Here is a 22027-nt window from a genome sequence, read left to right as displayed (position 1 = left end):
ACTTAGTTGTTCCATTTAGTTTTGCCCTCATTGGTGACATCTCCTATGTGCCCTGACTGGGGATCGAATCTGAGACCGTGGAGTGCTGAGATGACACTCTATCCATGAGCCACCTGGACAGGGCTATAGGGATGCATCATTAGACCACCTTCAGTATCAGTCTCTCTCCACTCCTACCCATCAAATACCCCCTTTATTTCTTCTGCACTACAGTGACTCATATTTACTTTAGAGGGTCGACTCTGCCAGGGCAGAGGTTCCTGTCTGTGCACTGATGAACCCAGCATCCACGACAGCACCCAGCACACGCAGGAGCTCAGTGAACATTTTTTTCTCGCCCCCCTCAACTTTATTGACATACACAAATAAAATAGTGTCAGTGGGATGAGTTGATACAGGTATATATTGTGAAACGATTATCACAATACAGTTAGTTAACACATCTACCACCTCACCTAGTTACCTTTTTGCGTGTGTGGTAAGAACACTTAAAATCTACTCTCTTAATAAATTTCAAGTATCTAGTATTTTACTGTTAACTGTAGTCACCATGTTATATATTAGATCCCCAAACTTATTCATCTTTTTTTTTAATTTAGAGAGAGAGAGAGAGAGAGAGGAAGGAGAGAGACAAGAAGCATCAACTCTTAGTTGCTTCACTTAGTTGTTCATTGATAGCTTCTCCTATGTGTCTTGATGGGGAGGTGGGGTTCAAGCACAGCCAGTGACACCTTGTACAAGCCAGCAACCTTGGGATCATGTTGATGATCCCACACTCAAGCCAGCAATCCCGTGCTCAAGCCGATGACCTCAGGGTTTTGAACCAGGACTTCAGTGTTCTAGGTTGACACTCTATCCACTGAGCCACCACTGGTCAGGGAGAACTTGATTCATCTTTCAATTGACCGTTTGTACCCTCTGACCAACTTCTCCCCACTTCTCCCACCCACTGTACAGGTGGTTTCCAGGTGGAAATCACCAATCTACTCTGTTTCTACAAGTTCAACCTTTGTAGATTCCACATATAAGTGAGATCATACAGTATTTGTCTACATTTGCCTTCTTCCACTTAGCTTATGTTTATGCCTTCAAGGTTCATCCATGTTGTCACAAATGGCAACTTTCCTTCTTTATGGATGAACAATATTCCTGTGTATATCACAATTCCTTTATCCATTCATCCACTGACAGACACTTAGTTGTTTATTAAGTATATCTTGTCTATTAAGTTTGTTAGTAAGTTTGTCTATTACATCTGTTAGTATAGCTTGGTTACTGTGAATAATGCTGCAATGAACATGGGGCTGCAGATAGCAATATGAGATAATTTTATTTTTATCAGTTATATATCTAGAAGTGGGATTGCTGGATCATATAGTAGCTTTATTCTTAACTTTCTGAGGAAACTCCAGACTGTTTTACATAGTGGCTGTACCAATTGATATCCCTTCCAACAGTGCACAAGGGTTCTATTTTGTCTTCATTTTCACTCGTCATCTTTTATCATTTTGATAGTCATTTTAACAGGTATGAGGCGATAGCATTGTGGTCAAGGAACATTATAAAAACAAACCTATCCTGAATCATTACCAGCTAGAAGCAGCGGTCATTGGGACTTGGACATGAGCTGCAAAGTATAGAATGGTGACAACAATTCCAGTGCCATGCGGACTTTTCCTGGATGTGGACTTTTCCTGGACTCCTGCTCCCTGTGACAGCTCCTAACAGACTGAACTTGGTTGGGTTGCATTTTTCAGGAATTTGGCATGGTGATGGGGCCAACTTGGACTTGGTGAACATGTTAAGGACACTACTCTTTTATGGATTCTTGCTGTATTGGCCAAGAGTTTTCTTAAAGGCTTTTAATCACTGTAAAAAAAAAATAGAAGACTGGATAAAGAAGATGGGGCACATATACACCATGGTATACTATTCAGCTAGAAGAAATGATGACATTGGATCACTTACAGCAGAATGGTGGAATCTTGATAACATTATGCGGAGTGAAATAAGTGAATCAGAAAAAAACAAGAACTGCAGGATTCCATACACTGGTGGGACATAAAAACGAGACTAAGAGACATGGACAGGCGTGGGGTGGTTACGGGGGGTGGGGGGAGGGGAGGAGGGAGAGGGGGAGGGGTGCAAAGAAGACTGGATAGAGGGTGACGGAGGACGATCCCTCTTTGGGTGATGGGTATGCAACAGAACTAAATGACAAGATAACCTGGAAATGTTTTCTTTGAATATATGTACCCTGATTTATTGATGTCACCCCATTAAAATAAAAATTTATTTATAAAAATAAATAAATTTTAAAAAACCCAAAAAACCTATCATCCTTTCCAGTTTGTTGGCCACAAGATGGCAAAACCTGCAATAGGATCAGGCACACCACGGAAAGGGGGCTTATCCCTTTCTCCTTAAAACCGACTTCAGTTTTCCACAGAAGCATGCTTCCTGTGGAGACCAGGTCACTCCTATGGGAGAACAATCTAAAGTGGAAAATAAAGAATAAAGAATATTTAGGCTCTGGCCTGTTGGCTCAGTGGTAGAGCGTTGGCCTAGTGTGTGGAAGTCCCGGGTTTAATTCCCAGCCAGGGCACACAGGAGAAGTGTCCATCTGCTTCTCCACTCTTCCCCCTCCTCTCTCTCTCTCTCTCTTCTCTCACAGCCAGGGCTCCATTGGAGCAAAGTTGGCCCGGATGCTGAGGATGGCTCCATGGCCTCCACCTCAGGCGCTAGAATGGCTCCGGTCGCAACGGAGTGATGCCCCAGATGGGCAGAGCATCGCCCCCTAGTGGGCATGCCGGGTGGATCCCGGTCAGGAGCATGCAGGAGTCTGTCTGCCTGCCTCCCCACTTCTCACTTCGGAAAAATACAAAAAAAAGAGTATTTAAAATTAGGATGGAGAGTGGGCCACTTATTTCTCATCAGACACTTTCTCTAGCCAGACTGCCACTCCTCTAGCCCCCAAGCACAATGCACACTCGCCCAGCATCTGCCTTGTCCAGGTGCAACGTCCTTACCTGAAATGCTCTTCTTCTATATCTGCTGAAATTCCATCTGTTGTTCAAAACTTAGCCTGAATCTACCTATGTGAATCTTTCACTGACAACCATGTGTGGTCTTTAGGATGCTCTCACCCAGAATGCTGAAAGCAAAACCATGTCTTTGGCCACAGGTCAGACACTGCTCTGTGCAATTATCCTCATTACACCTATCTTGTTTCCAACTAGAGCAGAGCTCGGATGTAAAGGGCAGCAGTACAGCGTGCGATGAGTACTGATGAGAGAGCAATTCATTCCTCCATCCAAGCACCTCTTAGACTTTTCTGACATCAGTGAACTGAAAATACTGGCCCATTATAATAGGTTCTAGTCTCATTTTATACCTCTACCTGCCCCACTCTGCCCTGTAAGAAACCGTTGGCTCTTTGCCGTCCCGACCATTAGATGTCCCCAAAACTTATCAACTACTTATTCAATTATTTGGCTTTGCATTTTCCCTTCTACTTAGAAGACAAAAGACCTTCCACCCATCTCTAAGTGCTCAACAGACAGTGCCTAAATTATCTTTTAGGGCTTTGAGTAAACTGATACTGCCTTTCATACTCTTTCTTTTCTTTTCTCTTTTCTTTTCTTTTTGAGAGAGAGAGACAGGGACAGACAGACTAGAAGAGAGATGAGAGCATCAACTTGTAATTGCAGCACTTTAGTTGTTCATTGATTGCTTCTCATATGTGCCTTCCTGGGCTGGGGATCCAGCTGAGCCAGTGACCCCTTGCTCAAGCCAGCAACCTTGGGCTCAAGCCAGAGACCACGAGGTCATGTCTGTGATCCCACATTCAAGCCAGCGACCCTGTGCTCAAGTCAGTGACCCCATGCTCAAGACGATGAGCCCGTACTCAAGCCAGCAACCTCAACCTTGGGCTTCTGAACCTGGTCCTCAGTATCCCAGACTGATGCTCTATCCACTGCGCCACCACCTGGTCAGGCCTGATATTGCCTTTCTTTATTTCTTTTAAACCCCCAAGCAAAGTTAATCATTCACTTACTTGTATCTGTACAACATGTCTGACATGTTACTAGGATACAGGTGTATGACAAAATTTTGTTTTTATGACTCCCTAGTTAGTTTACAAATTTCATGAAAGCTAAGTCAGTTTCTTTCCATCTTGCTGTTATCACCATTTATAGTGCAATGCCTGATACAAACATACCCACTAAATGTGTTTTACTCAACTGAATTACTTTTGTAAGATTTCAGTCTAAAATACTAACTTTTCCAGGGGTGATATTAGTTCCTTATCATTTAGTTTCAAGAATATGCAGCTAGGCTACCCTCGAGCACTTCTGCACAACCATAAGGCACAGGACTTGGGATTCAGGGTGGTGGCCCACTGTCCGGGACCCGCGGGCTCGTGCTGGGCCCTATGTAGTAGCTGTCACACATTCCCGCAGTGTGGAAAAGCTATGCGAAGTCAGCTGAGTGCCTGTCTCTGCTGCAGGTAACTCAGCTCTTTGAGACCTAAGGAAAAAGATTGTCTATCCCTCCATGACAATCCATTTAATAGCTAACAAATTTCCTTAAAACAGGGATTTTATGTACTAAATATATATATAATTTCTTGGAGTCCCCAAATCTTTAGTGCAGTGATTTATTATATTAATAACAGTTGTGTTCATAAAAGACTCAGAAGTAAAAACCAAAGCTGGCCATGGGTGGCACTCTGAGGGCCCCAACACCAGACCGGCCAGAAAGGAGAAACAACTCTACAGGACAGGAGGAACAGGCGTCCTGTCAAGTTGTTTTACAACTTCTTTATTGTATTTTGTAAGAGACTGAACATTTTATGACTGCAAAACAATACACAAGCTGTGACTGAGAAAGATACAAAGTACTGCTATCCTGATTGCTATTAAATATTAAGTAAAATTAAACTAAACTATAATTGTAATAATTCATAATACCTCATTTCATAGAATATGTATTTAAAAGATGAGTCAGTTCTTGGCAGTTACACTACTCAATTTCAATTAAATAATTTTTTCTTTTTGTATTTTTCCAAAGTTAGAAGCAGAGAGGCAGTCAGACTCCTGCATGCACCCGACCAGGATCCATCCAGCAAGCCCACCAGGGGACGATGCTCTGCTCCGTTTCTGCTGGAGCCATTCTAGCGCCTGAGGTGGAGGTCATAGAACCATTCTCAGCGCCCAGGGCCAACTTTGCTCCAATGGAGCCTTGGCTGCGGGAGGGGAAGAGAAAAACAGAGAGGAGGGAGAGGGGGAGGGGTGGAGAAGCAGATGGGCGCTTCTCCAGTGTGCCCTGACTGGGAATCGAACCCGGGACTTCCACAGGCTGGGCCAACGCTCTATTGCTGAGTCAACCGGCCAGGGCTTTCTTTTTCTTTTTAAAATGATTTTAGTGAGATTTTTTAATGATTTAGTGAGAGAGGAAGGGAGAGAGGGAGAGAGGAACATCCCTCTGTTCCTGTATTTCCCCTGACTGGGGATCGAACTGGCAACCTCTGAGCTTTAGGATGGATAATGCTCTAATCAACTGAGCTATCCAGGTAGGGCTTCAATTAAATAATTCTTGTATTATATTTCAAAATAAAAGATTACTTTCTGTTCTCATCATGATTGCCACATTTATTACTTTCTTCCATGAAAAATAATCAGTCATTGAGAGAATCAGCTCCCATGGCAAGCTCACTAAGCAAAAGGAAGCAACACCAACATTGAGACTAACCACCCACAAAGACAAACCTGCTCATGTATCAACCAAAAACACAGCAAAAATTTCAGGAGCCAGAATTAAAAACCAGAAGAGCCTGAAGTAAGTCTCACTTGCATCCTCTCCATAAAAACAAACTATCTGAATATTAAATAGAAACTGCTCTAACACTGTTTTGCTTTATAGTTTCATTCAGAAAAAAAAAAATTAAATGGAAAGGAGATTTATTTAAATCATTTGTGTTTTTCCTAATAGGAAGGGGATTACTTTTAGAAAACATTTTACCAAAAAAAAAGCCTGACCTGTGGTGGCACAGTGGATAAAGCGTCGGCCTGGAAACACTGAAGTTGCTAGTTCAAAACCCCAGGCTTGCCTGGTCAAGGCACATATGGGAGTTGATGCTTCCTGCTCCTTCTCCCTTCTTTGTCTCTCTTTCTCCCCCCTCTCTAAAGTGAATGAAGTCTTAAAAAATAAAAATGAAAAAAAACTTAAATGAAGTAGACAAAGATATACCAATGTGACTTTTCCTACTTTAATAAAAAGAATGGCTATTATTGCACAACATCAGTGATAAAGAGTAAAAAGAAGCACTGTTTGCATTCCCATTCCCACAGTCACGAAATTCACTAAAATACAGTCTGGTAATAATTAAGCTATTAAAGTAAAAACTGCCTACAATTTTTCTGTATTTCCTCAAATATAATAGGACACGGCAGCTCGGTGTTAGTGTAGTTTGCATGTATTGTCCCTATATATGAAATGGCAATATGATAAATAAAACTTTCTATTATTAAGCATTTGTATTAGCTATCTGGTTAAAATTATTATGCAAACTCTTGACTCTCACTGCTCTCTGTCAATGAGTAACATTCAAAATATGCTGGTTTTACAGTCTGTTCCAAGAAAAACAAGCCCTATAAAAACAACTAATAATATTAACAAACAAAATTCCATTTTACAAAGTTAATTATGTCACCAGGAAGAGATGCTGAGGATTCCCTTTTATAAAAGCAAATGCAAAAGGAAGATATGTGGATGAAATGAACTTTTTGAGGAGGAGAAAAGGAGAGGAAATTTTTTTTTAAAGAATTTCTTTTTGAAAGGAGAGGAGATAGACTCCCGTATATGCCCTGACTGGGATCCACCTCACAACCCCCATCTGGGGCTGATGCTCAAATCAATCCCAATCGAGCCACTGGCTGTGGGAGGGGAAGGAGGATGAGAGAAGCAGATGGTCACTTCTCGTGTGTGCCCTGACTGGGGGTCGCACCTGGGACATCCCCAGGCCGTGCCGACTCTCTACCCACTGAGCCAACCAGCCAGGGCCAAAAGGAACTTTTTTAAGCTTAAAAATTATTTCAAAAAGAATATGGACAAATATATATGTAGCATAGTAGTACTCCAAGCAAGATTTCAGTTTCTACAAAAACTTTAAAGATGACTTCATCTCACCTTTCTAAACTCCATTTAAAAGACACAGACTTCTATCTAGTGTGAAATCTTTTACAAATCCTAAGAAATATTACATGAACGGAAATTTATATTTATAGTTATTTCTATCAGAGACCACTAACACACTGACCATCAGTAGGGAAAGATCAAAAGTTTTGGGGAAGAATGGTGGTGACGGTCGCATAACAATGTGAATGTACTTCATGCCACAAACTACACTTAAAATGGCTAGAATAGTAAATTTTATGTTTTACCACAATAAAAAAAAGAATAGAGCATCCATGAATATTCTTACCAAAAATATAAGACCATAAGAGCTTGTTTGAATATAACTATAGTTGACTTTTTTTTTTTTTGTATTTTTTCTGAAGCTGGAAACGGGGAGAGACAGTCAGACAGACTCCCGAATGCGCCCGACAGGGATCCACCCAGCACGCCCACTAGGGACAACGCTCTGCCCACCAGGGGGCGGTGCTCTGCCCCTCCGGGGCGTCGCCCTGCTGCAACCAGAGCCACTCTAGCGCCTGGGGCAGAGGCCAAGGAGCCATCCCCAGCGCCCGGGCCATCTTTGCTCCAATGGAGCCTTGGCTGCGAGAGGGGAAGAGAGAGACAGAGAGGAAGGAGGGGGGGTGGGGGGTGGAGAAGCAAATGGGCGCTTCTCCTATTGCCCTGGCCGGGAATCGAACCCGGGTCCCCCACACGCCAGGCCGACGCTCTACCGCTGAGCCAACTGGCCAGGGCCTATAGTTGACTCTTAAACAATGCAGGGGTATGGGGCGCTGACTACCTGAGAGGAAGGGAGGCAGAAAGAGACTCCCGTATGCGTCCTGACCGGGATCCACCTGGCAAGCCCACTAGGGGGTTATGCTCTGTCCATCTGGGGCCCTTGCTCCATTGCAACTGGAGTCATTTTTTTAGCACCTGAGGCAGAGGCCATGGAGCCATCCTCAGTGCCCAGGGCCAACTCATTCCAATGGAGCCCTGGCTGCAGGAGGGGAGGAGAAGAATAAGAGAGGGAGAAGTGAGAGGAGGAGGGGTGGAGTAGCAGATGGATTCTCCTCCTGTGTGCCCTGACTGGGAATGGAACATCCACATGCCAGGCCGACGCTCTACCACTGAGCCAACCGGCCAGGGCCCACACATACCTTTTGACTTCCCAAAACTCAACTTGCCCCGTGGTATTCACAGGGTATCGTTCCAGGACCCCACCACAGAAACTAACATTCCTGGATGCTCAAGTCTTTGTATAACGTGGCACAGAACAATGCATACAGTCGGCCCTCTGCATCGGCAGACTCCCGATCTTAGAAGAAAAACAGTACACATGTTTTTTTGGGGAAAAAAAAGGATGAAAGAAGTTGAGGCAGATCATCCCACAACCAGTGACAGGCATCTGAGGAGGCTGTGGAAAGAAATACCCCAAAGGGAGGACAAGAGTTTTTAACCCTTTGTATGCCTATGGGCTGTCTGGTGAAGTCAATGGAGCCTGTTGTGGAGTAATATTTTAAGATGTATAATATATGCAGGATTTTTCTGAAGTATAATTATAAAGTATTTATAAATTGTAATATCGTTATATACATGATTCTTCAGCAGCTGATATGCAAAGTTTAGTGCTGAGTCGAGTAACTACTGTCATTTGAAAGAGAGTAATCTTTTAAGAATCCTGCAGATGAGCCTGACCTGTGGTGGCGCAGTGGATAACGCGTCGACCTGGAAATGCTGAGGTCGCTGGTTCAAAACCCTGGGCTTGCCTGGTCAAGGCACATATGGGAGTTGATGCTTCCAGCTCCTTCCCCCTTCTCTCTCTCTGTCTCTTCTCTCTCTCTCTCTGTCTCCCCCTCTCCTCTCTAAAATGAATAAATAAAAAATAAAAATAAATAAATAAATTAAAAATAAAAAAAGAATCCTGCAAATGTAATGTGAGAAAAAATATTTCCACAGGTAATACATTCCCAGACACCATTAATACTGCTGTGGTTTGTGGCCTTTGTTTATAGATTTAAGAAATGGTAAATTTCTTCTTTTTTTAAGATTTTATTTATTGATTTTTAGAGAGAGGAGCGAGAGAGAGAGAAGGGGGGGAGCAGGAAGCATCAATTCATTGTTGCTTCCCCTATGTGCCTTGACCAGGCAAGCCCTAAGCTTTGAACCAGCAACCTCAGCATTCCAGGTCGATGCTTTATTCACTACGTCACCACAGGTCAGGCAGAAATGATAAATTTCAATTGCAGTCTAGTTACATGCATTTTCGTATCCTGGTTCATGGGCACCCCTCCCCTAATTCTACCCACAGATCTTTTAGGGGTCTGTCCATGGAGTCCCTGCACTGTTAGCGTCCAGGGCAGCTGTTCAACATGTGGAATGAGTACACTCAGTCCAGTAACAAATGACAAATTCTAAATATCTGAACACAATCCACAAGATACTTTTGTAGTAGTTAAGCACAGCACACACGCTCACTTCTCCAGACTGCTCTGATGCGCTTTTTTGCAGTGCAAAGAAATGGAAGGGGCTGCCACACACACAGGTTGGTGGCGGTAGCTGTCGATTTCAACGGTGCAGAGAGGACTCTTCAGTATCACCAGTTATCAAAGAATTTCCTAGTAAGGAAGGTCAAGTACGCTAATTTTCTCTAAGCTTAGTAGAGAACAAAAGAAATACATTTTATAATTTGAAAAGCCTGAGATTGCAGTGGAAAAGCCCATCAAAACTCTCAACTTGGCCTGACCTGTGGTGGCGCAGTGGATAAAGCATCGACCTGAAATGCTGAGGTCGCTAGTTCAAAACCCTGGGCTCGCCCAGTCAAGGCACATAGGGGAGTTTGATGCTTCCTGCTCCTCCCCCCTTCTCTCTCTCTTCTCTTCTCTAAAAAATGAATAAAGTCTTACAAAAGAAAGAAAAACAAACTCTCAGCCTGCCTGGCCTGTGGTGGCGCAGTGAACAGAGTCCCGAGTTCACTGGTTCAAAACGCCGGGCTTGCCCAATCAAGGCATATATGACAAACAACCAATGAACAGCTAGAGTGAAGCAATTATTTCTCGTCATTCCCCCACCCGCCTCTGTAAAATCAATAAATAAAATCTGAAAAACAAAACCAAAAAAACCCTCTCAACCTTGGACCAGAGTGAGCTACGAAGGCAAATTTCATCTGATAAACATTCAATAGTCTTTTCTGGAAAACTTAGTCAAAATTTACATCTTCTTTCTCCCAAACATCCAATGTGGAAAAACAGTCCTACAAATCAAGTACTTTTCCGGTTTTTACATTAATGCTGGGAAATGAATAGGCATCTAAATAAACACTTTGTTCTATATTCATTTCTGGGCTCTCCTGCTATAGATTATTGAACCCCCAAGCAACTTAAAAACAGCTTCTAGTGGTCTCAAAAGAAAATACTAGATTTCCTTTTTAAAGCCAACTCAATGTGATTTTTTTAAAATCTTTTTTTTTTCCACTTAAAACCCTCCATTCAGAAGGTGGCAGTCCCATGTGCCAGAATTGAATGGTGTTAGGGTAAACTGTACACTGGGCTAGAACACTGCCCCCTCTTCCGAGAGCTCTGCACCCACACAGCCCTTTTTCTTGGGAAAGAGACACTTTTAATTTGGCTGAACAGGCTGACCCAATCTTATGTATATCACTTCTGGGTCATTTAAAATTGGACAGACCCATAGTTCTATTATTGCCATTATTCAGTATCATCCTTTTGGACAAATTAGAATAATATTTTCATTATTTTGTTTTGTTTTTTTCTTTTTTTTGTTTTTCTTTTTTCTTTCCATTGTTGGTTTTTAGAATAATATTTTCTTGATTCATTATATCTTCATAATCTTTCCCGTAAGAACACCTTACTTCCCTCTCTAAAGATTTGAGTTCTGCGCTGGCCAGGTAGCTTGGTTGGTTAGCAGCACATCACCCAATACACTAAGATTGCAGGTTCGATCCCTGGTCAGGGCATGTACAAGAATCAACCAATGAATGCATAAATAAGTGGAACAGCAAACTGATGGGCTCACAGGAGAAGTACCCATCTTCTTCTCCACCCTCCCCCTCTCCTTCCTCTCTGTCTCTCTCTTCCCCTCCCGCAGCCAAGGCTCCATTGGAGCAAAGTTGGCCTGGGTGCTAAGGATGGCTCTGTGGCCTCTGCCTCAGGTGCTAGAATGGCTCTGGTTGCAACAGAGCTACGCCCCAGATGGGCAGAACATTGCCCCCTGGTAGGCATGCCAGGTGGATCCTGGTCAGGCGCGTGTGGGAGTCTGTCTGACTGCCTCCCTGCTTCTAACTTTGGAAAAATACAAAAAAAAAAAAAAAAAGAAAGAAAGAAAGAAAGAAAGAAAAACGGGTTGATGACTTTCTAACATTAGGGAGATCTTTTCTGTCACCTGACTGTTGTGCAAACAGACCCCCAGCCCAACTTCTTAATTGATATATGTCTAGTCTAACCTTAAAACTTAAACAAAACAGTGCAAATGTAAAAAAACATATACTAATGTATTAGTACTCATAAAATGTCATATAAAAAAACTAAACAAATTTTCTCTGGTATGCATTAGATACTGTGTGGGACCCAATGTCCATTTTTCATTTCTGTGAGTTAATGTCCTCCCCATGCCTCTTTCTCATGATTACCTAAATTTAATTTTTCCTTGTGTAATTCTCTGGACATTTACTTTTGAGGTTGTTTTAACTATATAATATATATATAGCATAACAAAAAATAATTCTAAGTATATATCATATTGCATAAAGTCAGACTAATAAAGAGAAACAAGTAAAATAGCTTTAAAATTTGAAAATAAAAAAAATATTTGATGTCTATGGATAGAAACAGCTCCAAACACATCAGCTGTAAACCTTCCTCTAAGTGCGCTCATGCTGGAGAAAAGGGGCTGGGCTTCCTGGATGTCTCCGAGCCTGAGATCCTCCCGGAGCTGGAGAATGAGTGCCAATGGGAAATGAGAGTAGACCAACCTATTTCTCAATATATTTCTCTGCACTCAGGAAATATCAGACTTAAAAGACATCTAAATATAGAAGCACTCACTTATTCTAAATCCTAGAAGACATACTTCCAAATCAAAACCACACAATAGCCTGACCAGGCGGTGGCGCAGTGGATAGAGCGTCAGACTGGGATGTGGAGGACCCAGGTTCGAGACCCCGAGGTCGCCAGCTTGAGCACAGGCTCATCTGGTTTGAGCAAAGCTCACCAGCTTGGACCCAAGGTTGCTGGCTCGAGCAAGGGGTTACTCGGTTTGAAGGCCTGCAGTCAAGGCACATATGAGAAAGCAATCAAAGAACAACTAAGGTGTCACAACGCGCAACAAAAAACTAATGATTGATGCTTCTCATCTCTCTGTTCCTGTCTGTCTGTCCCTGTCTATCCCTCTCTCTGACTCCCTCTCTGTCTCTGAAAAAAAAATTTTTTTTAATTAAAAAAAAAACACAAAAAACCACACAATAAAAAATAACTTACTCTAATTAAGAGAAAATAATCTAACAGTCTCTATACATGGGAAAAGTCACTTTAAATTTGAAGACATTTCTCTGCATTAGGAAAAAATCTACAGCCCTGGCCAGTGGCTCAGTGGTTAGAGTGTCAGCCTGACATATGGGTTCGATTCCCGGTCAGGGTACACAGGAGAACAGACTGTCTGTTTCTCTTCTCCTCCCTCGCTCTCTTCTCTCCCTCTTCTCCTTTTTCAGCCAATGGCTTGATTGGTTTGAATGTGGGCCCCAGGCACTGAATATAGCTCAGCTGGTCCGAGTGCATGAGCCTCAGGTGCTAAAAGTAGCTCCCTATTCAAGCACTGGCCCCAGAGGGGGTTGCCAGGTGGATCACAGTAAGGGAGCATGTGGGGAGTCTGCCTCACTATCTCCCCTCGTCTTGCCTTAAAAAAAAAAAAAATCTACTATTCTACCTCCCAAGTTAAGTCCAATGTAAAAAACTAAAAGTTGCTTTAGAAAATTTCTTTTGATATTAATTCTAACTTTGTATGTAATACCTTTGTTTGCCAAACACAAATATAAAAGATTTTAAGTTTAATCTCTCAAAATGGCACCCAGTTTTCTCTGGTTCTACTACTTGTTGAGAAATGATTTCTGAGAAAAATAAATTACAAACTACGCTAAGTTATTTTATATTTGTAAAACTTCCACCCGAACTGTGATGGTGCAGTGGATAAAGCATCGACCTGGAACACTGAGGTCGCCGGTTCAAAACCCTGGGCTTGCCTGGTCAAGGCATATATGGGAGTTGATGCTTCCTGCTCCTCCCCCCTTTCTCTCTCTCTCTCTCTCTCTTTCTCTCTCTCTCTCTCCTGTCTCTCTAAAAATGAATAAAAAATAAAACTTCCATGTATACTGCATTAAAACTAAGTTTAGTCTGCCTGGCCTGTGGTGGCGCAGTGGATAAAGCGTCGACCTGGAAATGCTGAGGTCGCCGGTTCGAAACCCTGGGCTTGCCTGGTCAAGGCACATATGGGAGTTGATGCTTCCAGCTCCTCCCCCCTTCTCTCTCTCTGTCTCTGTCTCTCTCTCTCTCTCTCTCTCCTCTCTAAAAAAAAACAAAAACAAAAAACTAAGTTTAGTCTAAACTATAGCTTTTCTTTTTAATTCAGAGGAAATGCTTAGGGTTTTATTTATTTATTTATTTATTTTTATTATTTATTTATTTTTTTTTGTATTTTTCTGAAGCTGGAAACGGGGAGAGACAGTCAGACAGATTCCCGCATGCGCCCGACCCGGATCCACCCGGCACGCCCACCAGGGGTGAGCCACTTTAGCGCCTGGGGCAGAGGCCAAGGAGCCATCCCCAGCGCCCGGGCCATCTTTGCTCCAATGGAGCCTTGGCTGCGGGAGGGGAAGAGAGAGACAGAGAGGAAGGAGGGGGAGGGTGGAGAAGCAAATGGGCGCTTCTCCTATGTGCCCTGGCCTGGAATCGAACCCGGGTCCCCCGCACGCCAGGCCGACGCTCTACCGCTGAGCCAACTGGCCAGGTATTTTAAAATTTTTTAAAGGTTTTATTTATTCATTTTAGAGAAGGGGGGAGAGGGGAAGGAGCAGGAAGCATCAACTCCCATATGTGCCTTGACCAGGCAAGCCCAGGGTTTGGAACAGGCGACCTCAGCGTTCCAGGTCAATGCTTTATCCACTGTGCCATCACAGGTAAGGCCAATGCTTAGGGTTTTAAAAATTATTACTACAAAGCCACTGATGGGATGGCCTAAATCATGTAAAATATTTTCTAAAAAACAAAAATAAAAGGAAAAGTAATTTAAAATATTTCCTAAGGTGCACTGAATACCAATTCTAAAATAAAAACTTAATCAAGAAATCAGACAAAATGATTTATCTTTTTTAAAAAATTACAAAAGGAGTCCTATCTGAAATACACCACCAGCAGCTGTTAAAGACTGTTGATTTCAGTACTTAAAATAAGCAGCAGTCTCGATACTCCTTAGTCGTGTTTGAAATATTTAGTCTTCATGACAAATTTTGAAATTCTCTCCCACTATACACTTACCACAAGATTTGGAAATTCTTCATCCCCTTAAATTAGGCTTACCACTAATGAGTAGTGAGAGGATGGGTTCACACTGGGTGAGGAGAAACGTCAAGTTCGTCCTTACAGCCTTGCATGACCAACGACCTCAGACTGCTCACTGGGCGGCACAACGCTCCAGAGCTCTAAGTCAGCCCAGGCGAACTCCAAACCCCAGTGAGAAGGGTTCAGGATCTTTTACTGCTGTTCCCAATCAGGGCTAAGCTTTCTTGTAGAGTAAAAAGAAAATAAATAATGAATTTTGACATATTATCTCACTGGCTACAACTGAGTAAATATGTCTTAGAGTCAACCTACAGCACGGCCTTTTTAAAACGATGTTTCTCTACAGTAAATCACATCTGGTATATTTTAAATACTTTCCTCCAAAACCTGTACTATAATTACTATGCCTACATTGACAATATTTCAAGCAAGAGAACAACGTAAGCTACACAATATCAATTTTAAATAAGGTCTTACTTGCAAAGGTTCTAATCTATGGCCACACCACCCTGAACGCACCTGATCTTGTCTGATTTGGAAGCTAAGCAGGGTCGGGCCTGGTTAGTACTTGGATGGGAGAAGGTTCTCTTCTCCAATTAGGGTTTTATTTTGTTTATTTGTTTGCTTTTTTAGCAAGAGAGAGAGAGAAGGAAGGGAGAGAGATGAGAAGCATCAACTCGTGGTTGCAGCACCTTAGTTGTTCAGTGATTGCTTTCTTATATGTGCCTTGACCGGGGGCTACAGCAGAGTCAGTGACCCCTTGGTCAAGCCAGCGACCTTGGGCTCATGTTTATGATCCCACGCTCACGCCAACGACCCTGCACTCAAGCGCTCATGCTGGATGACCCCGCATTCAAGTGGTCACCTTGAGGTTGGCATCCCATGTTGACACTCTCTATCCAGTGTGCCACCACCTGGTCAGGCCCAATTAGGTCGCTTGTTTTTTTAAGTGAAAGATATGATGCACAATCCTCATTGCTACAGCTAAAATGAGCCCCATGTTTGACTCACCACACTACGTAAATAGAAACTGGATTATCTGCCAAAGAGGCAGAATAACTGCTTTGAGCTTAAACTTTGACTATCAACCTAAGAGATTCTGTTCTTGTTTTTTGTTGTTGTTGTTGTTGTTGTTTTTTAAAGAGAGTCAGAGAGAGGGATAGAGAGGAACAGACAGACAGGAACAGAGAGAGATGAGAAGCATCAATCATCAGTTTTTCGTTGCAACACCTTAGTTGTTCATTGATTTGCTTTCTCATTTGTGCCTTGACCGTGGGGCTACAGCAGACCGAGTAACCCCTTGCTTAAGCCAGCGACCTTGGGTCCAAGTTGGTGAGCTTTGCTCAAACCAGATGAGCCTGCGCTCAAGCTGGTGACTTGGGGGTCTCAAACCTGGGTCCTCCACATCCCAGTCCGACGCTCTATCCACTGTGCCACCGCCTGGTCAGGCGAGATTCTGTTCTTTTGGTCACAATTTATTTAGCCATTAAATCACTACTTTTCCCTGTTCCTCTATTGAAACAAATGTCATCCAATTTTAAGACCTCAAAATGTTTACCTAACAGGCAAAATGTATGATGCACAGGTCTGCAGTATATATTCAAATCCCAGCTCTGCCCCATAGTAATGTAACTTTGGGTGAGTAATTTATCCTTTCTAAACCTATTATTTAGAAATTGGAGACAAAACCGATCTACAGGGTTGTGAGAATTTAATTATATTAAACCCATCAGGGTTTGAAGTAATATTTAGGTTTAACAAATATTTCTCTTTCCTCCCCCCCTTGTGAAAATATTTCAGTTACATGTTAGGATACAAAGTGTAATTGCCTTGATACAATAAAGCATCCTGGATTTTGGCTGAACTGAAATAAGCCCTTTCTAGAAAGGCAATATGTTCATATCTTATTCCTGCACATTTAGGGTTTTTATTTCAGGTAATATGTGTTTAATGTGTTTTCAAGGTAGCCAAAGAACCCACAAAAACAGAAAATGTTTAGCTTTACAACTTTATTTCAAATGTATAATTTAAACATCACAACTATGTAAATTAAGTTGATTAGGATTAAGGGGAACCTAGGTTTAAGACCTGGTATGGAAGCACATATGAGGTAAGGAAAAAACTGGTCAAAGCCCCCAGCTGCCAAGGCCTCTTTCAACTTTTCTTACAACATATGTTAACAGCCTCTGAGCTTTCTTGAACTGCACTCCAAACGGGCAGACGGGCCAGCCACCCCCAGCCGAGCCACGTCCGGGGCCCCATCTCCATTCCACCAGGTACCACTTCAAGGTTTCCATATTAGGGCTTCCTGTTCAAGTCTACACTCCTTTCCTTCTCCATGAGCTCTCTCACTTCTCCACACTCATGTAACTACCCCCCCTTTCTGCCAGCCCCCTCACCCACTGCACTTTCAGCTCCTGTTATAAAATGTTATCACATGAGAACCATATCATGCAGATAGACTGATCCGTGTTACTAATTCACATTGCCTCATCACAGCGGAGTACCATTTCTTTTATCCATTTGCTCCCACATTTGATACATTCTAAGGCATACTCCTCCTTAAACTCAAAACCTTTTGTCTCTGCCCCTGACATATGACCTTGCTCTCTTCTCAGTGAAGACTGTAGACACCTATTTTGAATTCTACCATCCACCATATTCTCCTGTTCCCTAATGTCACATTACTATTACTTATTCTGTAGTTAAGGAACAGAGGAACCTCATGAAATGTGAATGACAGCAGATTGAAATAAGGAGAAAGGGAGTGTAAGAAGTGCTACATATTTCTTCTGGATACTGTTTGAATGTTTAAACAATGACTTCCTGGGAGAGGGGAAGGGAAGAGAGGGAGGGGAAGGGGCATTAAGAGAAACACATGTAAGGTGATGGAGGATGACTTGACTTTAGGTGATAGGTATACAACATAATTGTCCAAATTATGTGGAGATATGTTCTCTAAATCTATGTACTCTAGTTGACCAATGTCACCCTGTTAAATGTAATTGTCTAAATACAAATATATTTTTTTAAAAAATTACATCTGGGCCTGACCTGTGGTGGCACAGTGGATAAAGCACCGACCTGGAACATTGAGGTCGCTGGTTCAAAATCCTGGGCTTGCCCGGTCAAGGCACATATGGGAGTTGATGCTTCCTGCTCCTCCCCCCCCTTCTCTCTCTCTCTCTAAAATGAATAAATAAAATCTTAAAAAAAAGAATTCCTAATATTTATTTCAATTATACCCCTGAAACCCACAAAATTAACCATGATAAAAGAAAATACTCTCTCTTTAGTCTCAGTAATTTGAGAGTTGACTTCTAAAGCTACTTTCTTCCTCAGAAAATATAGTACAGCCCTGGCTCATTGGCTCAGTGGTTGAGCATCAGTCTGGTATGTAGAAGTCTCAGGTTCAATTCCTGGTCAGGGCACAGAGGAGAAGCAACCATTACCCCTCCCCATCCCTCTTGTCTCTCTCTCTCTCTCTCTCTTCTTCTTCCGCAGCCATGGCTCAAATGGTTCGAGCAAGTCGGCCCTGGGCACTGAGGATGGTTTCACAGAATAGCTGGGTTTCTGGGCAACAGAGCAGTGGCCTAGATGGGCAGAGCATCACCTTGTAGGGGGCTTGCTGAATGGATCTCAGTTGGGGTGCATGTGGAACGGGTTGATGTTTCTCTCTCTCCCTCCCCTGCTTTCCTCTCTTTCTCTCTCTCAAATCAATGGGACAAAAAAAGAGGGGGTTTTTTTGTTTGTTTGTTTTTTTACAGAGACAGAGAGAGTCAGAGAGAGGGATAGACAGGGACAGACAGACAGGAATGGAGAGATGAGAAGCATCAATCATTAGTTTTTCTTTGCGCATTGCGACACCTTAGTTGTTCATTGATTGCTTTCTCATATGTGCCTTGACCGCGGGCCTTCAGCAGACCGAGTAACTCCTCGCTTGAGCCAGGGACCTTCTCGCTTGAGCCAGGGACCTTGGGTCCAAGCTGGTGAGCTTTTTGCTCAAACCAGATGAGCCCAAGCTCAAGCTGGCGACCTCGGGGTCTCAAACCTGGATCCTCGCCATCCCAGTCCGACGCTCTATCCACTGCGCCACCGTCTGGTCAGGCAAAGAGGGTTTTTTTGTTGTTGTTTTTTTAGCAGAGACAGAGTCAGAGAGAGGAACAGATAGACAGGAAGGGAGAGAGATGAGAAGCATCAATTCTTCATTGTGGCACCTTAGTTGTTCATTGATTGCATTCTCATCTGTGCCTTGACTGGGAGCTACAACAGACTGAGTGACCCCTCACTCAAGCCAGCGACCTCCCGCTCAAGCTGGTGAGCCTGCGCTCAAGCCGGCGACCTTGGGGTTTTGAACCTGGGTCTTCTGCGTCCCAGTCTGACTACGCTCTATCCACTGCACCACTGCCTGCTCAGACAAGAGTTAACATTTTAAAGTGTATCGTTCAGCCTGACCAGGCGGTGGCGCAGTGGATGGAGCGTTGGACTGGGATGTGGAAGGACCCAGGTTCGAGACCCTGAGGTCGCCAGCCTGAGCGCGGGCTCATCTGGCTTGAGCAAAAAAAAAAAAAGCTCACCAGCTTGGACCCAGGGCCCCTGGCTCCAGCAAGGGGTTACTCAGTCTGCTGAAGGCCCACAGTCAAGGCACATATGAGAAAGCAATCAATCAACAACTAAGAAGTCGCAACACACAATGAAAAACTAATGATTGATGCTTCTCATCTCTCTGCGTTCCTGTCTATCCCTCTCTCTGATTCTGTCTCAAAAATAAATAAATAATAATAATAATAATAAAAAGGCAGAAAGAGCCCTGGCTCTGGCTGGATAGTTTAAAGTGTATCGTTCAGTGGCACTAGAGTACATTTACATTGTTAGTCATCTGCTACCACTGTCCAGCCCCAGAACTTTCTCATCATCCCAAATTGAAATTCTGTACCCATTAACTCAGTTTAAACCAAGAAAAAAAAAAAAAGATTTTCATGGTTAAATTCATGGCCCCTAACATATGTTAACAGCCTCTGGGCTCTTCTGCACTGCACTCATTCGCTGCTCCTGCTTCCCCACCTAGCTAACATTCCACGGTTCCCCACTGCACCACCCTCCGTTCCCCAGCTCCTCTCCTCCTGCCACACGTGGGAGGCAAACTCCAGTCCTGGCGGAACTGATCACCTGCCATTCTTCGTTCCCTTTGCCACAGCTGAATGTTGCTGGCAGAAAGCCATACAACCAACCTGGCTGATTGGTTTCACCTTCAATTCAGTCCCAAGCCACAGCCAGGCATTCGATAATGCCAGCAATCCTACCTCGGTTTCCAGTGAGTTCCCTGTCCTGCTATCCAAAGTGGGGTATTCTCACCCCAACCCATCCGCACCCCCTCTGCCTTTACTTTAAGTGCCAGCCTTGCCTCAGACTTGACTGAGAAGACATAAACCATATATTCTGCCCCCAATTCATACCCTTGCACTTGCACCCATATTCTCTGACTGCTCTCCTGCGAGGCACGGCTCCTTGCCCCCACCTGAGGCACTCTTCTTGTGTTCTGAATTCCTTCTCACCTTCTCAAGAATTCTCTTTTGGTAGTTATCTCCTCTGCCTTAGTCTCTCCTTCTCTATTAGCTAGTCTCATTGGCCTATGTGGAAATGCTCTTCTATTTCCCATCATTTCTTCTAAAAAAGAAGGGAAAGAAGGGAGGGAGGAAAGGGGGGAGGGAGGGAGGGAGGGAGGGAGGGAGGGAGGGAGGAAGGAAGGAAGGAAGGAAGGAAGGAAGGAAGGAAGGAAGGAAGGAAGGAAGGAAGGAAGATCCATCTTTGCCCCAGCCAGGTGGCTCAGTTGGATAGAGCATTGTCTTGCACCAGGGTTACAGGTTCGATCCCCCATCAGGGCACATATGGGAGTCAATCAATGAGTGCATGAATGAGTGGAATCGATAGATCAATGTTTCTCTCTCTTTCTCAAATCAATAAATAACCAAGATCTTCTTTGACACCACTTCTCTCCGTAATGACTGCTGGCCTATTTCTGTCTTCATTTTTCAACAAAACTTCCCCAACAGGCGGTCTTTGTTCACTTAATGCCCCAGTCCCTCAATGTGCTCCAATCTGGCTTCCATCCTTATATGCCACTGAAACTACTTGTCACAATGACCACCTCCATGTAGCCAAATCCAAAAGGACATTTCTCTGTCCTCACCGCTTAACTTCTCAGCATCATTTGGCAGGGGAACCAGCCCCTTTCTTGAGAAAGATAACTTGAATAGCCCAAACTTCTCAGTCTCTTTTAGCCGCTGGAGTGTTTTAGGGCTTGATCTCAAGGCCTCTATGATCTTAACCAGTTCCACGACGTACCACCTGTATGCAACTGAGTCCCAAAATAGATGTCCACTTGTCTCAGCTTGACTTGAACATTCACTGCCTACTAGACTTCCTACTTGGAGAGCTCACCAGTATTTCAAAAACATAACAGGTTCTACAGAGAACTCTTGTTATCCATCCTTTCCTCTTCCAGTTTCTACAACCAGCAAATGGCACCCAAGGCTTAGGCCAGATCCTGAAGGCATCCTTGATGCCTCTCTCCCTCCACAGCTAACGCATTACGCAGATACCTGATTTCACCTCCCAAATGACCTGAAACTCACCATGGCCTCCGCTCCATCTCCATTGCCACTGTACTTGCGTAAGATAGCATCAATCCTGAGCTATTGCAGTAGCCTAACTGCCCTCTCCACTTCCTCTCTTGCTTCACATAGCAGCCAGTGATCTTTAAAAACAAAAACATATCACTGCCCTAATTTAAGCCCTTCAAAGCTTCTCATTCGCATTACAATAAAATCCCCCCAAACCCCCAAGAGGTCCCGCAGGATATGTTCAACTCCATTTCAGTCCATTCTCCTCAGGCTTCTCTAACACCAGTGACCTGGGCCTTTCTGGTTTTGCATTTGTTCCCAGGCCAGGAATGTTTCCCCACCTTTTCACGTGGCTAGCACAAGCTCACGTTTCAAGTCCTAACTCAAATGTCACCTCTTCAAAGGGACGCTCCTTGATTCTAACCAGTCATTCCCCACAGCACACTCTTTTAGATCCACCAGCTTATTAACTTCTAATAATTTTTAACCTGTACTTATCTTGAATCTTTGTTTACTTATTTCCTGTTTCCCCCACTAGACTGTAAATTCCATGAGCACAGAGATCTGGTCTGTCTTGAATTCCACTAAAGGCTACTTTAAAATAAAGAAGCTACTCTTTCCCCTCTAAGCAGGTTTATTTTAGATTTCCCTTCCTTTCAA

General features: G+C 43.4%; 1 protein-coding gene across 6 annotated transcripts in view; it reads right to left on the bottom strand.

The window, feature by feature from the left end:
- The window catches only part of BICRAL (BICRA like chromatin remodeling complex associated protein), a 215157-nt gene that overhangs the window by 45976 nt on the left and 147154 nt on the right, over positions 1-22027 (bottom strand). Inside the window, exon 1 of one of the 6 annotated variants that reach the window (XM_066249353.1) lies at positions 6042-6059. The exons of the other annotated variants lie outside the window; for them this stretch is intronic. The gene's annotated coding sequence lies outside the window, so the exon portion shown is untranslated. Of the gene's footprint in view, positions 1-6041; positions 6060-22027 lie in introns of those variants that run through there. 6 annotated transcript variants of the gene reach the window in all.

The sequence above is a fragment of the Saccopteryx bilineata genome, chromosome 1, assembly GCF_036850765.1.
Source record: "Saccopteryx bilineata isolate mSacBil1 chromosome 1, mSacBil1_pri_phased_curated, whole genome shotgun sequence".
Lineage (NCBI taxonomy): Eukaryota > Metazoa > Chordata > Mammalia > Chiroptera > Emballonuridae > Saccopteryx > Saccopteryx bilineata.
The sequence above is the reverse complement of the archived record's forward strand: the minus strand, read 5'-3'. Positions and strand labels throughout refer to the sequence as shown.